The 17,622-nt window shown below is 36.9% G+C and overlaps 1 protein-coding gene and 1 pseudogene across 2 annotated transcripts in view; one reads left to right on the forward strand and one right to left on the reverse strand.

The window, feature by feature from the left end:
* The first annotated feature begins 540 nt into the window (after positions 1 to 540).
* CYFIP1 (cytoplasmic FMR1 interacting protein 1) overlaps positions 541 to 17,622 on the forward strand; it is a 149,630-nt gene continuing 132,548 nt past the window's right edge. The window contains exon 1 of one of the 2 annotated variants that reach the window (XM_074300298.1): positions 541 to 881. The gene's annotated coding sequence lies outside the window, so the exon portion shown is untranslated. The remainder of the gene's footprint in view (positions 882 to 17,622) is intronic. The other variant, XM_074300299.1, reaches the window with a different exon arrangement.
* LOC141565220 (U6 spliceosomal RNA) lies at positions 6,717 to 6,814 on the reverse strand (annotated as a pseudogene).

Here is a 17,622-nt window from a genome sequence, read left to right on the forward strand (position 1 = left end):
CTGCTCCTTCCATCCTCCTTCTTTACCAGATAATGGGGGCGTGTTAGGGAAGAGGAAAGGGGGGGAATGTGTGTGAGTGTGTACATCTCTGTGTGTGCATATATATGTGTGCGCGCACTAGGGCGGGCGGGGAATTGTCCGGACCTGAGCTTTGCTTCTCGGACGAGGTTTTATGGGTGGCCTGTCCTGGGGCGTAGGAGTAGGGAGCAATATAAAGGGGGGGGGAAGGGACAGGAGACGAAAAACTGAGAAAATAGGAGCTCCGTAGTTGAGGAAGGGGAGGAGAGGAGAGGAGAGGAATCTGGAGGGCCGCCTAAAAGCCGGGGTGAGGAGCGGCTTTGGGAGTGATCTGGGGCACAACGGGCTGGAGCTGGGCGGCGCCAGCGCTGGACTCCTCTGGACTGGACTGGAGAAGGCGGGGCTCGGCGTGTTTAAGGGAGGAAGGGGAAGGGAGAGGACGAGAAGAGCGGGAGGTGGAGCTGTTTGGGAGGAAGGGGAAGGGATGGGATAGTCACAGCAGCAACAGCAGCGGCCGCCGCCGAAGCAGCTGGGGCGCCCCCTCCACCAGTAGTACCACCGCTGCAGCAGCAGCAGCAGCCCGCCGCCGCCGCCGCCGCCGCGAGGAGGAGGAGGAGGAGGAGGAGCCGTCCGGACTGTGTCTGTGGTGTACTTGGGAGGACGAGGAGGAGGAGGAAGAGAAGGAAGGGTGTTTCCTAGGGTTGTTCCCAGTCCGAGTGACTCAAAGCAGGAAATTCCCCACGACCGGCCAGCCTGAGCTGGGAACGCAGGGTGCTGGGACCGAGCTCCTCTCCCTTGTCCGGGGGCTAGGTTCGCCTTGCGGGGGAACAGCAGCTGGGCAGAGGCGCCTCCCCCACCGCCCGGTAAGAAACTTTTCTTTGCTTCTTTCTCTCTCTCTCTCTCCCCCGGGCCCCGCACCATGCGCGAGGCGTGGGAGCTCAGGGAGTAGAAGCCGAGTCCCCACCGCTGCTTTTCTCCCTCGTCCACCAAGCGTTTGCACCAGTGCTTCCCCCACCCCCGCGCGATGGCCCCCTAGTAGCTGGGTGCGGGGCGGGGTGCTTCTCGTCTAGTTCGAACCAGAGTTAGAGAAGCCCCTTTCCTGGGGGCGCGTAACCCGCGACCAGGGCTGCGTCCAAGCCCGTGCGCGAGTGTCGGGGGGGGGGGGCAGCGGGCTTTGGACTGCACTGTGCCGGGGTGAGAGCCTGGCCGGGGCCCCGCTGCCTCTCTTCGTTATTCTGAGTTGGCTCAGAGCCTCAGTGTCCCCTTGGGCTAGAGGAAGGGGCGAGCGGAGCCCAGCCCTGCTTGGGGACGGGGCAGCCCACGCTTAAAAATCTCTTTTGGGTGTGTGTGTGTGTGTGTGTGTGTGTGTGTGTGTGTGTGTGTGTGTGTGTGTGTGTGTGGTGTGTGTGTGTGTGTGTGTGTGTGTGTGGTGTGTGTGTGTGTGTGTGTGTGTGTGTGTGTGTGTGTGTGTGTGGTGTGTGTGTGTGTGTGTGTGTGTGTGTGTGTGTGTGTGTGGTGTTCTCCCGTCAGTCCTTCCGACTCCTACACACCTTTCGGGTCTCCTGGAATGTCACTCCTTGAAATCAACTCCCAGAAAAAGATGCAAACCGTGACCGGGAGTGGATGTAATTAACCCCCATGGGCTTTCACCAGTTGTTAACTCTTCGCCACTAAGCCCTGCTTGATCTTTTGGAGAAAGAGGCCTCGAATTCGGTATTTACAGAAACCTTTCAAAGAGTCCCTGAGAGCCATGTGAAATACAATGACACAGATTTGGGGTTGTTTCGGTCATGTACGGTTCAGATCAGTATTGGCCAGGCTATTATATCAGAACTGGATGAACTCTTTATTTTTAAAAGGCATGTTTTCTTTTTCTATTTTCAAATCATGAAATAGAAATAATCCAATTGTTTATAAAAGAGAGAGTGATTAGGTGCATACTCACCAAGCATAGAAGATTGATCTTTTAAGTTTGCAACTTCTGCTTTTTACTATAGCAATCCTCTTCACATGCTTTTCCTTACAAAAGATGAGAGAGAACTTTCAAAATTAGAGAATTTGCCATAGAAGTGATTATTGAACACCAGTAATGTGTAAAGCATTGTAGATAATAACAATGATAGCTGACTTTTATGTAGTTCTTTAAGACTTGCAAAATGCTTTATCTCATTTGAAACTATTTCCCTGGGAAGCAAGCCTTAATATCCTTTTAATAAACTGAGGCCTGAGAGAGGCTAAGTAATGGAAAATGTAGATCATTTATATAAGCTCCTTAATCTTCCATGAAGATAATAGATCAAGACTTAAAACAAACAAAAAAAATTCAATGCAGTGCCTTTCCCTGGGGAGAGGAGAGGGATCATTCCAAAGTAAATGGAATGTGCAAGATGGAGAGTGTAAAGCAAGATTTACTTAGTCTTCCTGAGGTTGTGTGTTGTGCTCTGTAGCCAATATTATGGAAGCAACAGTCACTTTTTCTCTCCTGATAATGAGTTTTTAATATAATATGCAAAAATATCCATAACTTGTATGGACATACACAAATCGTGTGGGTGTAAGAAAAGGAATGGAAGATTAATTGAGGAGTCAAGTTTAAGCATCAATTTTAAAGGCAAGAGGAGGATCCAATGACAATCTTGGGGTTGATGTCTTTACAATGATAGACTGTAGTTGCTTATTAAAGCCTGAATTGTATTATTTGTTTTCTTTGGGCAGCTGAAACTTTGGTATCTCAATATTTTATACTAATAGACAATTTCAATACTGTATGCCTCAGTATGTCATTTACCATGATTTATATTCATTCTGGCTTGCTGATGTAAAATGGTAATTAATCACTGATTATGAGCTGTCTACAGGATAGATTTAAAGCAGTGTTTCAACTAGAAAAAATTCCAGTGCATTTTGGTGATTTGTTAGAACATTTGACCAGTCTTTTCAAGAGTCTGACAACTAAAAAAAAAAAAAAAAAAGACTCATTCTTAAAACTATACATTTTCATATAAGTACATGTCAGACGTTAGATTTACATTTGTTATTTTGTCATTCCTGGAGCATCTTTACTTCACATTTTCTATTTGAAGGGGTTTAATGTCACATTAATTAATCTGGGGCCTGAAACTTCTAAATGGTGGTAAAGTTGAACATAATTTCCTTAAAAAAAAAAAAGAAAAGAAAAGAAATTGTAAATGTTAGCATTATATTGCTAATTCCACTGGTGTTCATTCCTGTAGTTGTTGCACCGTTGTGATTAAAATGGAATTATGGTGTTAAAGATTTCCTGGGGGGAAAAAAAGAGGTTTGTAGGGTTAGAATGTTTCTCTCTTTTTATTAATGAGGCAACTGAGACACAAAGGGATGAAGTGAGTTTTTTAAGGTTTCATAATTTTTGTTTAAAATATTGCACCAAATTCTCAAATCACTTATTTTCATTCTTAATTTATGATAATGGAATTAGTTACCATCAGAAGAACCTGTCATTTAGATTTTTTTTTTTTTTCACGGTAACAGTAGTGGATTTCTACATTTTTCATATATCCTCCCTCAGCCCCCTTTTTGACCTATTCCTTTCCCTCCTTACATATATTCTACTAATTGAGCAAAGGATTCAGATATTGAAAAAAATACAATAGTTTACAGTTACAGTTTTATAAATAAGCTACAAATAGGTCCTTTTCCCTTTTCTTTGATCTCTTTGGGTACCGACCAGTAGTGGTTTTGCTGGGCCAAAGGGCATGCACGGCTTTATTGCCCTTTGGGCATAGTTCCAAGTTGTTCTCTGGAACTTATAAATCAATATGAAGATAATACAACTGATGGATCTGAGGCATGGAATGTGCCCAAGGTGATACAGCTAGGTGTTAGTTGATAGATCTGGGACTCCAGCTAAGATCTTTTTGACTTTAAACAAGAATATATTGAGACACCCACACTGATTGGTGAATAGAGACCTGGACCTGGAGTGAGGAAGACCTGAGTTCAAATGTGACTTCCTCTGGATTACTTGAGGGAAATCATGTAACCTCTGCTTTCCTTAGTCTACTGGAGAAGAAAATGGCAAATCACTTCAGTATCCTTGTCAAGAAAACTCTATGGACAATTTTGGGGGACTGATCCATAGGATTACAAAGAATTGCAACAACTGAAAAACAAATTGAGAGTATAGCATATTAGATAGAGAATATCAAGAGTCGAGAAAACCTGCATTTAAATTCTGTCTTTGAAATAACTGCTGGCTGAAATAACCCTGCCCCAGAACAACTCACTTAACTTGGCATATCCTGTAAAATTGTAGAACAATAACTGATCTTTATTGGTAGAGGGGGGTTTCTCAAAAAAAAAAAAAAAAAAAAAAAAAAAGCATGTGACTTATAAAAATGTTGCATTAATAATGAAATGGAGTTATAATCATGATAATGAAATCTGGTAACACCAGTTCTTTTGTAGTCTGAGTTTTACATGAAGACAAGAAGAGTTACCCACGCCAGTTCCCTAGCTCTATGAATAGAACTTGATTTTTCTTATTTAATGGAGAAATACCATCAATACCTTTACAATGCTGTGGTATAGACTTCCAGGCAGCAGACGGCCTCATTGGCTGCTATTAGCAGAACTTCAAACACATGCTCATCTATAAGACTTACATTAGTCATTAAGGGATCTCGACTTCCCTAAAAGGGTGAACTCCTTGGAGACATTCTATTCTGTGAGTCTTTCCTGACATTCAGTTTAACAAATTGTATCAAAGAGCTATTATGTGCTTAGGAAACCTAGACTCTTTAGGGGATACAAAAGAAATTAAGAAGTAATTCTTGTCTTTAAGGTGCTTATAATCTTGTTAAGTATTTATTGATCAGCTCAGTGGGATATCTGCACTTGACATAAAGCTAGAAAAGAAATACTGATTTCCTTTGTCTAAAAATAAACAGAATTACTGCAGGAGAAAAATTATTGGAGTGAAGGGGCTAAGAGAGCAAGAACAAGACTGACATATTGATAAAAACTAATTATCCCTCCCATTCCATCTTTCTTTTTCTTTCTATGAACATGCCCAGGGCTCTCCTATCCTTTTTTTGTTTTGTTTTTTGTTTTTCCTGAGGCTGGGGTTAGTGACTTGCCCAGGGTCACACAGCTAGGAAGTGTTAAGTGTCTGAGACCAGATTTGAACTGGGGTCCTTCTGAATTCAGGGCTGGTGCTCTATCCACTGTGCCACCTAGCTGCCCCTCTTCCATCCTTTAAAAAAAATTCTTAATTGATTATTTCATTCCTTCAAGTTATTTGCTTACAAAGCTTTATTTTTATTTTTATTTTTTTAAATTTTAAACAACCAGAAATCTAAGGCAGAAAAAAAAAATATTTTGTCTGTTCCTTCATACAGTCTTCTCTCATTCACTTTTCAACCCTGTGTAGTCTGGCTTCTGACTTTCTTGTTTGCGACTGCTCTTTCCAAAGTTATTAGTGATCTTTTAATTTCCAAATTTAATGACTTTTTCTCCATCCTAGTCTTTCTTGATTTCTCAGTAGCTTTTAGCACTATTAACTATCCTTTCCTGGGTACTCTTTTTTTTTTTTTATGGCATTGCTCTATTTTGGTTTTCCTCTTAGCTGTTTGATGCCTCCTTTTCTAATTTTTTTGTTGGCTCATCATCCATATTATACTCTTTAAAGGATGAGTAAATGCCAAGACTGTCTTTGTCCCCCTTTCTTTAACTTTTCATCACCATGATCAAATAACACTCCTTTGTTTGGCAGTTAAAACCTCTTCACAGTCTGTCTTTAACATTTATAAATTATTTCTCTTCATACAATGTTGCTTTACTAGTGGTCATAAAAGCAAGACTATTGACAACAAGGCCACGCCTTTGAGCTGTTCTCATGCTGTTCTCATAGATTAGTGCTTTCTTCCTACACAACAATCCATTTCTGGGCTTTTACATAGGCAGTTCCCCACGTTCCCCCATGCCTTTTATAATCCCTGTTTTCTTTCAAAGCCCAGTTTAGCCACCACCTTCTCCATGACGAGTGTCCTGATACTCTCAGTTGCTGGTGTCCTTTTCTCACATCCAAAAAATTACTTCATATTTATTTGTATGTACTTATATATACATTTCTCCACAGAATGCAAGTCCCTTGAGGGTAGGGACTATTTCATTTCTATATTTGCATCCTCAGCATCTAGAACAGTGATTATTTGAAACGTGGTTATTCCAGTGATATTGATTGTGTGATCTTATGCAATTCACTTTCCACATTTGGATTTCTTCATCTATGTAAAATGAGAGAATTGGACTATATGCTACCCAGGGTCTCATTTACCCTTAAATCTTTTCATTTTGTAGTATCAAATACTTTTCACTTTCCTGATATCAGACTAATCTTGGTAGGGAGTGGAAAAATAGAAAGAAAATTTCCTGATTTGGGGACAAAATTTAAGGTCCAACAGGATTTTTCCTAAATTGGTAAAGTCTTTTCTCCAGTTAAATAGTAAAATTGTTTTCAAATTGGCAGTCGAGGAGAATATCCTCAGGCAAATGAAGATCATTCTTCCTATATTTGTCAAAACAATACTATCACATATCCATGCTATTTATAACTGTAAGGTAGGATGGGCATGCATCCTCATTTTATTTTTATTAAACATTTATATACTGTGTGCCAGACATTGTGCTAAGAGCTTTACAAAAATCTTGTCTGAAAAAAACATTTAGAGTGGTTCACAAATAACTTGTCACAGGGATGATGCTAATCTTCTTTGTCTAGTTCCATTTTTAGTATATATGCTGCCAGAGCTGGCACTATCATCCCCATTTTCAGATGAAGAAATGCAAAGGGCTGAGAGATTATATAATTTACCTTAGGTCATAGAATGAGGATTGTTCTAATGCCTTTGAGCTGTCTCATACTGCCTCTGTTAATATCAAGTTAGTTTCTTAAATATAATAAATGTGAAACTTTTACCTGAGTTAGCTTATTGGCCAGTTGTGAAAATCATCCCCATCCTTTAGGACAAATCTTTTGCCCAGATAGTGTCATAGTTAGGCAATGACAAATTATTAATACTTTTTACTTCCATTTTAATAAGGTATAGACAAGCTGCATGAAAGAAAACTTCATGAGACTTTAAGAATGAACATTCTAGGTATGTCAAGGCACTGATACCTAAACCCTGTGAATTCTGACAAGTCAAGTCAACAAGCATTTTTTTTAGTCCCTTTTATGTGTCAGGAATTGTGCTAAGTATTCAAGATTGTTGTTCATCCTTCATTCTTAAAGAGGACCAATGACATCATAAGGGTGATGTCCTGACTTGCTCTTAAATTATATTTAAGTGATACAGAGCTACTCAAAGTCATTTGCCTTACTCTCTCCTCCAGAGTCATTGAAGTCCATTGGCAAGACAAGAGTGACTGGTTTAGGATGCAGTGGATGATGTTGGTCTTTTAAATTAAGATCTTTCCCAGGTCTCAGTTTATCTGAGGTAAGACTCCTTCAGTGAGTAAAGGCTAGGTAAGAATTCAGACAAAAGATGGCCTAATTTAGCATTACAAAAACATCAATCTTGGAGAGATCATAAATGCAAACTGCATAGGACAAAAAGTATATTGTCCTAGCATTTGGAAAGGAAAATAATAATACTAAAAATAAAAATAAATAAATAAAATGAATTTTTTTTTAAAGTGTTAAGGTTGCCAAAAAAAAAAAAAAAAAAAGAAGAAAAAGAAAATTTCTCCTAAGTAAACAACTGTGATTTGTGGATCTTATACTACTTTACAGGAAGGTATCAAATCAACACAAAAATATAGCTTTCCCTTTGTTACAAATAGCTTAGTGTAAGCTACTTGCTTATATATTATGTCAAAACAATATACCACTAAAAAAATCTTCTCATGTAAAGTCTATCATGTCAACATTTTCATACCCTACCCTGGGTTTAGACTAATTATTGCTAAATCAAAAAAAGCTGGGAGAGTAAGACTGTTATTTAGGTTTCTATTTTCTAATTATATTTCTAAGAGTCTGACTTCTGTTTAAAAAAATTTAAATCCTCATTGATAGACATATAGAATCTGAGTTGGAAAGAACAAGAAGGGTTTAGTGAGATTAGTGTTATAAAATTTATTAATGACCTGTTAGGACAGAGCTCTGAAGAGGCCCTGATTGAAAATTCTTTTGCTAGTTTGAAGCCTAACCTAAGACATTTTATCATGATTGGGCCTATAGTTATTGAGACTAAATGGATGGCATTGAGCAGTAATGATCAAACTTTTTTTTTTTGTCTCACAACCTTTTAAAATTTAGATTCTCCCACCTCCCTACCCTAAAGAACTTTTGTTTATAGGAATTATATCTATCAGTATTACAAAATTAAAATGTGAGTAATAGTGTTAAGACTGAGTTGTGCATGAAACAAAATAATAATGGTAACTGGGATTGTTTCATTCTTCGTACTTTTACCCTCACCTCCTAGCACAGTGTCTGATTTATATAGTAGAGGGTTTTAGGCTCAGATGGCTTGCTGTAGCTCAAGTACAAAAGCCAGTGTGGGAGGATATAGTAGTTCTTCCTTAGGAATGACAGGTACAAAGTAAGGGAAGCTGCCCCAAGTGAACTGATGCTGTATCCTTGCTAAGTATCCTTTCTGTATTAGCTATAAAACGGTCTATCAGTGTCTTATTTCATTCCAATTTCAACCTTATAAAGCAGTCTAGAATACTGTTATCTCAGACCTAAAGCAGAAATCCTTTTTACCACTTCCTTAGAAGGTACTCAGGTTGAAGTAGATGTAAAAAAAGTTGTAACAAATTTTCAGCATATCTTTCTAATTTATGTATAAAATAAAATCTAGTCAATCAACAAGTTTCATTACTTTTTTTTTTTTTTTTTTTGCTGATGCAATTGGGGTTAAGTGACTTGCCCAGGGTCACACAGCCAGGAGGAAGTGTGAAGTGTCTGAGGTCAAATTTGAACTCAGATCCTCCTGACTTCAGGACTGTTACTCTATTCACTACACCAATTAGCTGCCCCAGTTTCATGACTTTTAAAGAAAATTCTAGCTGAGTGCAAGACGAGATATTGTTTTTACTACAATATTCAATTCTTAAGGTTCTATGACTACTTTGGTTTAAAAAATAGAGAATTATTCTGAAAAGTGAGGATATCACTCCTTTGATTTTTTTTTTTTTTTTCATTTTGTTGGATAAGAAAATAAAAAGATTTTCACAGGGTTTAATTTTTTTTTTGTTATAGTTGTAAAGTTTAAGTATTTATTAAGTATTCCTATGTGCTAGACACTGAGCTAAACACTAAGGATACAAAGAAAGGCAAAAAAAATCCCAACCCAGTTCCTGTTCTCAAGGAGTTCACAATATAATGGAGGAGACAACAGTTCAGACAACTATCCACAAACAAGATATAGATAAGACAGATTTGAAATAATCTCCTAGAGCAGGTACTATGACTAAAGAGGACTGGGACAACCTTCTTTATAAAAGATGGATAAGAATTGAAGGAAGCCAGGAAGTAGACATGAGGAAGGCAGGATACTAGGTATGGGGGATAGTAGTAAAAGCATTGGGAGTTAGGAAGTGAAGCTTCTTAGCAACATTACCTGATCATAAACTATATATATGGAGGGGAGAAAAATCTAAAAATACTGGAAAGCTAGAAGGAGACCAGTTATGGAGGACTTTAAAAGCCAAACAGAGGATTTAATATTTGATCATGGAACAATAAAGTTTACTGAATGGGTTTTGTGATAGGGATGATTTGATCAGTCTTGTGCTTTAAAAAGATTAATTTAACAATTCTGAATGGATAATGGATTGTAATGGGGAGAGACTTGAGGTAAGGATTCCAACTGGAAAACTGTTAGAATAATTTAGGTATGAGGTGATGTAATGTCAGAAGAGAAGGAGAAAATGAGACAGATTACCAAGATTGAAAACAAAAGAACTTGAATGTGGGGATCTTGGATATTTTTGTTTTATTTTTGAAAAAAGTAACTTATGATTGCTTAAATTAAAAGATGGGAGAGAGTTTAGAATTTTCAAAGAAAGGTGGTGTGATAAATGACTACAAGTATTCTTGGTTGGTTTAAGTTAGGCATCTATAGATTCACTTAAGACATTTTTGGAGATCTATTTTTGTAGTTATTGAAGTTATGGCCTGCTATTATCATTCCAGTGCCCAGCATGCTCTTTTTCCTGCATAACATCTTAGGGATAGCCTTTCCTTAAAGACATAATTCAACTGTTCTCTACCTCATCTTTTCTAATTATTATGGTTTTCCTAATTTTACCCAAATTATTTTGCTATAACATTTTGCACTTATTCATCACATATATTTGTTGTTTCTCTCTCAAAAGAATGCAAACTCCTTCCAAATAAGATTGCCTTTGTATCCACTATGTCTGACACATAATAAGTATTTAAATGCTTTCTGAATGAAATTTTGAATTATGTACATGTTATATCCCTATATTCGAATGTAAGCATCCCAAAGTTAGTAATGTTTTTTTCCTCTGTTTTTTTGTTTTGTTTTTTTTTTTTTTCTTGCTAACCCTTTGGCAATGGCATAGTATCTTGCACATAGTAAGTATTTAGCAAATATTTGGTGAATTGAATTAAATTTACCTGTTTTATGACTATTGAAATTCATCATGGAATTTAACATCTTTCCATTTTATTAGACTCTTCAAAGGATATGAACAGACAATTTTCAGATGATGAAATTAAAACTATTTCCACTCATATGAAAGAGTGTTCCAAATCACTATTGATCAGAGAAATGCAAATTAAGACAACTCTGAGATACCACTACACACCTGTCAGATTGGCTAAGATGACAGGAACAAATAATGATGAATGTTGGAAGGGATGTGGGAAAACTGGGACACTGATGCATTGTGGAATTGTGAAAGAATCCAATCATTTTGGAGAGCAATCTGGAATTATGCCCAAAAAGTTATCAAAATGTGCATACCCTTTGACCCAGCAGTGCTACTACTGGGCTTATATCCCAAGGAAATACTAAAGAAAGAAAAGGGACCTGTATGTGCCAAAATGTTTGTGGCAGCCCTTTTTGTAGTGGCTAGAAATTGGAAAATGAATGGATGCCCATCAATTGGAGAATGGTTAAAAAAAAAAAAAAAAAAAAAAAATTGGAGAATGGTTGGGTAAATTATGGTATATGAAGGTTATGGAATATTATTGCTCTGTAAGAAATGACCAACAGGAGGAATACGGAGAGGCTTGGAGAGACTTACATCAACTGATGCTGAGTGAAACGAGCAGAACTAGGAGATCATTATACACTTCAACAATGATACTGTAGGAGGATGTATTCTGATGGAAGTGGATATCTTCAACATAGAGAAGAGCTAATTCAATTCTAATTGATCAATGATGGACAGAATCAGTTATATCCAGAAAAGGAACACTGGGAAATGAGTGTAAACTGTGAGCATTTTTTTTTTTCTTCCCAGATTATTTTTACCTTCCGAATACAATTCTTCCTTTGCAACAACAACAACAACAAAATTCAGTTCTGCACATACATATTGTACCAAGCATATACTATAAGATATTTAATATGTATGGGAATGCCTGCCATCTAGGGGAGGGGGTGGAGGGAAGGAGGGGAAAAATTCAGAACAGAAGGGAGTACAAGGGATAATTTTTTTTTTCAATTTTGAAGTATTTATGGATGGAAATTATACCTATCATTTAAGTTTAGAACAAGAAATAGTTATTTTTTACTGTAACATGTTTCTCCAGAAACCAAAGTAGTTGCAATAAGACAATCATCAAAATGTACTTATAATACAAAGGGATTTCAATAATGCATTTATCACATTAAGACCTCTTATCATTATTTGTGAACCTGGCTACAACTATTCCTCTATCCCATCTTTTTTATCTTAAGCTTTTTCAGGGAAAACATTGTGTCATTTCCTGCTTTTTCTCCTTACTCTTTTACCCCTTGAATGTTATTGATCAGTTGTCTAGTATTACCTATTGACCAGTAAAGCACTTTGCAGGTAGCAGATATTTAATATTTGTTAAATCAATACCTACAAATGGTTAGTGAGTAGGTACATTTTGTTAAGAGAAAGTAGAATACTTCTCACTCTGCCCAAATTACATCCTGAGGAAACAAAAAGTGTTAATAAGCACTATCTCCACTGACCAGCAATTTCAAGAACAAAAAATAAAATAAAATAAAATTAATAGGGTAAAAAAAGTGAAGAAAGTTGGCATCATCAGGATAAGGACAATGATTTGATGACAAACTGATATTACATTAAAGTTCAGAAAAGATCATTTAACATTTTCAACCCCAGTTAGCAAATTTACATATGTGGTTCTTTAATAGTTACACAATATTGAAACACCTTGTCATGAATTTTTAAAATGCAATTTTACTTGCAACAATCATCGATTCATTGTCCATCACTTTCTTTTCTTTTCTTTTTTTTTTAATTAATAATTTTTTATTATATATATATTTTTTATAATATTATCACAAGGGATAATTTGTAAAAAAAAATTACCTATGCATATGTATTGTCAAAAAAATCATAATTATAAAATTAATAAAAAATTTTAGTTTTCATTTTGGAAAAAAGAAAAAAAAGACTCTTCCTGACCCCATTCACATCTAGCAATTTGAAGTGATTGCTTTATTCACTATCCTTCTGCATATTCTATAATTGCTGTGGGTTTTTTTTTTTTTTTTTAAGATTGTAGAAATCAACCACATGCCAAAATTGTATGTAATTAAAGATGGGAGTTTGGAACATTTTTATAAATAGAATGCAGTATTTTTGCAGTGCAGTCTGAAAACTACTGAGTTAGAATATCTTAAAATTGTCAACTCTGAGAGGCTGATTTGGCCTAGAAAAATCATATTAGAACAAATGATAAAAGCAGGAAAAGGCTTTTCCAGGACAGTTTGGCTTTTACAAACAGAACTCCCATTGTAAGGATGGTGAGTCTGTAAAACTCTCTCTTCACATGACTACAAAAATATTTGGGACAGAAAGATCTTGAGTGTAATCCTGGGTTACTAAAAGAGTTGGTCTCTGTGTTAATACACTTGGTTGTTCAGAAATATAGGGAAGTTTTTAAATAATTTTGCATTGGTGATTTTCCAAACTTTTCAATTTAAGGATTTGGTGTGGAATTTTCTGCTAGAATCCTGTTTAATATTCCCAAAACCACTGTTCTTTTTCTCTTTCCCATAGAGTTGCCAAGAATATTCCATTTCTCTTGTAACTCTTTTCCTTCATATCAGTCTTCCTTGGAAACCTTGAATAATTTAGTTCTTCAGAAGAATGTTCATTTCATCTCTTTGATTTCTATCTTCTACCAATCCAGAGATATTACTCCTTTGTGTAGAAACTCACTAAGAGTAATTAAAAAGTAATTCATAATTAAAAATTCTTGACATAACTCTTTCTAGCCACATTTTATCCATTCCATCTCTTCTCCTAAATCAAGTCAGTTCAGCAGTTATTAAGCACTTAGTCTGTGTTAGGTGGTGTGCTAAGCACTGAAGAGAAAAAGAAAAGAAATACAGTCCCTGTTCTGTAAAAGCTCATAGTCTAACATGAGGGGACAACATGTACAGAACTATACACAAACAAGATAGAGACAGAATAAATTGCAGATAATTTTAGGAGGTATTAGCAAAAAAAAAAAAAAAATCCATTCTTTAATATCATCAAGATCTCTCTTTCCTCTGCCTCTCACTTATTTCTCAGGTCATCATTATCTCTGCCCTGACTTTACTTCCCTCAAGATAGTCTTGACATTGTGGTTAGTTGGATCAATCCTACACTAGTTACTATTTTCAAATGCCTAGTACCCCTGTTCTATCAAGGCTAAGTCTCATCCTTGGATTACCTAGACTTGTCTCTATAGCTCCTACTCACAGGCTGCTGAACAGAGTGGGAGGAAATCATACAATCATGCTGACTGGATACATTTTAAATTAATGTTATCCAACTTCACCTGCTTTTCTTTGTGTCATCAGTCCTTTGTTTTCTTCCCCTGTTGCTTTCTTCTCACACCCCACAAAAGTTTTGCCTAAACCTTCTCCTCTTAAGCCTCCTATATGTCCTTTCCCTCTTATTGCCCTCTTTATTGAGAAAATTGAAACTATTTGATTTGAGCTAACCCTTTCACTCTCTTCATCTTAAACCCCCTTGCCATCATCTCCCATTTTTTCCCTCCCTTTCTGCCAATCCTCCCTTTCCTTCCAACTTCTTCAGCAGATTATATTCATGGTCATCTCTCTTCTCAAATCTTCACCTTCTCCCTATCAGGTGGTTCCTTCCTTATTGCCTTGAAACATTCCCACATTTCCCTTTAAAACATCAGACACATCTTTAAAACTTCACTGGACTTTACCATCCCCTCAAGCTGTTGCTCTGTATTTCTCCTCTTTTTTTCAGCAAAACTACTTTTAAAAGTCTCTTAAATTTACTGCCACCATTTTCTTTCCCCTCACTCATTGCTCTACATTTTACAATATGGTTTCTGACCTCATCATTCAGTTAAAATTATTCTCTCCAAAGTTAGCAAGCATCTCTCAAATTGTCAGATCTAATAGATTTCATCTTTCTTGAGCTCTCTCTCTTTGGGTTTTGGTGAAATAGTCTACTGTTTCCTCTGTTTGTTTAAACATTTGTCTCTTTTGCTAGCTCACTATTCAGATCACACATTCTAACTCTGTGGTTGTTCCCCAAGACACAGTTTTAGCCCCTTTATCCTTTCTCTCTGTAAACTCATTCTCTATTTCTATTGAAGGTGACCCCATTTATCCAGCCTCCCAGGTTCATCACTTTAGCGTTACTTATAACTTGCTCCTCTTTCAATTTACAATCTCCAACTCTCCATTTCCGTGTTCACAGCATGTCTCCCATGTTTTCCTCCCCTCTTCCTTCTCTCACTGATACCATCTTCATTTCTAACCTTCATTATAGCAATAGCCTCTCTATTGGTCTTTCCTCATTTCAAATCATTCTCTGCACTGTGCTCAAAGTGATTTTACTGAAGAACAGATCTGACCACTTCACAAATTCCACTGACTCAGTGCCACAATGAATAGTTGGTCATTTTTTCTGTTTTCTCAATGAAATGGGCATGATAATACCTACCTCCCAGTGTTTTTATGAACATTGAATGAGATAAAAAGTACTTGGCAAACTTTAAAATATTGTATAAGTACTAGCTACTAGTACTCTTATTGATTAGAAAATCAAATTATGCTGTTCAGTTCCTTTTCTTAGGTTCAGTTTTTTTTTTTTTTTTTAGGCATGTCTGACTGTGACTCCATTTAGAATTTTCTTGACAGATACTAGAGTACCATTTCTTTTTCCAGCATTTTACAGATGAGGAAACTGAGACAAATGGGGTTAAATGACTTGCCCAGAATCACATACCTACTATCTGAAGCCAGATTTGAACTCAGGAAGAGGAATCTTCCTCATTCCAGGCTCAGAACTCTTTGCACTATGGCATTACCTAGCTGCCCCTGAATCAAATATAAGGTTCTCTTTTTAGTTATTAAAGTCCTTCACAACTTGGCCCCAACCCATCTTATTATACATTACACTTCCACCTGCATCAAGCAACCCAGTCAAACTGACCTCCTCTCATTTCTCATATATAATAACACTATCACCTTGCTAATAGAGATAGTTTTATTCATTGTATTTGTATTTTAAGGATTTAGCCAGGTTCCTGGTGCATAGAGATATTTAATAAATGCTTATTGGTTGATTGAATTGCTGTGGTCAAAAATGTCTTGATGGCCAGTTTTTCTGGGGGGATGAACCACTCCAAATTCAGTAGGCTTGGTACTTAGACAGTTACCAGGCTGAAGGATTTGAAGCCTTTTTAGCTTGGCTAACCCTTCTAGGGCTTGTGTTTGACTTTCTTAATCTTTGAAAACCTAGCAACATTATCCTACTCTGATGAAACACAGGGGACGGACTTGAGTGAAAGCAGTATTGCATTCCTTAGCGCCCATTGCAATGGAAAGAGATAGTTCTTGATGTCAAATCTAAGAAATACTGAAAAATTCCAAATTTGATTGATTTGTCCATTTCCCTAAACTGTGACATATAATTTGTCAGAATAAAAGAAGTTGTGTTTTTTTTGTTTTGTTTTGTTTTGTTTTGGGTTTTTTTTTTTCCTGAGCCAAGTGACTTGCCCAGGGTCACACAGCCAGGAAGTGTTAAGTGTCTGAGGCCAGATTTAAACTCAGATCCTCTTGACTTCAGGTCTGGTACTTTACCCACTATACTAACTAGCTGCCCCCAGAATTTTTTTTTAAATTGTTCTTGAATGGGGTTCTGTTTGTGAGAAGCAAGAGTTAAGAGTGTCCCTAGCTTCATCTCTATGCACTTGCCAGTATAATGCTTCATTAGATGCAGAGTTTATTTAGTAATAAAGTGTGCTTAGCTAAAGTCATTGTCAGTTCCAGGTCTCTTTTGTTTATTTTAATATTATCATAGACACATAGGAATACCTATTTCATGAGTTCAAATCTGTCCCTAGATGCTTATTAGCTGTATATCCTGAACAAGTCTCTTCACCCTGTTTGCCTCAGTTTCCTCATTTGTAAAAATGATATGAAGAAGAAAATAGCAAATTATTGTAGTATTTTTGCCAAGAAAATTTCAAGTGGGGTCACAAAGAATTAGATATGACTGAGTAACAATAGATGGAGATCTGGAAGTGACCTCAGAGGCCATCTGGTCCAACTTTCTCATTTGGCAAATGAGGAAATGGAAGGCAGAGAAGATTAAATGACTTTCCCATTTTCCACATTTTTTCCTTTTTAAAAATTGGTATCCTTTGTGTATGTATTTTTTACATCATAGTTATTTCCTCATCCATTTTTCTACTTAACTATAGCTTGTTTTTTTTTTTTTTTTTAACAAAGCTCTTTATTTTCAAAACACTTGCAAAACCTTGTGTTTCAAAAATTTTCCCCCCTCCTTTCCTCCCACCTCCTCTCCTGGACAGCAGATAATCCAATATATGTTAAACACTTGCATTTCTTTTATACATATTTCCAGATTTATCATACTGCACAAGAAAAATCAGAACAAAAAAGGGGGGAAATGAGGGAAAAAAGCAAAAAGCAAGCAAATAGCAAAAAAGTGAAAATACTATGTTGTGATCCACATTCAGTTCCTTCCCCCTGTTCTCTCTGGGTTAGATGGCTCTCTCCATCACAAGACCATTGAGACTGCCCTGAATCACCTCATGGTTGAAAAGAGCCATATCCATCAAAATTGATCATTGTATAATTTTGTTATTGCCGTATTGATTCTCAATTTTCCACTCAGTCTTTCCCCTCTAATATACAGTTAATTGTCAAGAACTATTTTTCTACCTTCTCTCATATTCTCCTTTTGACTGCTCTTTCTGACTCCAAGCCCAGCCCTCTATCTACTTATCACTGAGCTTCAAGTAACTAAAGTCTCCCAAATGAATAGCATTCTTACTTGTTTAACACATATGATTAGGGTGTATCCTCAAGTTCAGCTTTTTGTCATTAGTGATATCATCTGGAATTTCAAGAATGA

This window comes from Sminthopsis crassicaudata, chromosome 3 (genome assembly GCF_048593235.1).
Source record: "Sminthopsis crassicaudata isolate SCR6 chromosome 3, ASM4859323v1, whole genome shotgun sequence".
Lineage (NCBI taxonomy): Eukaryota > Metazoa > Chordata > Mammalia > Dasyuromorphia > Dasyuridae > Sminthopsis > Sminthopsis crassicaudata.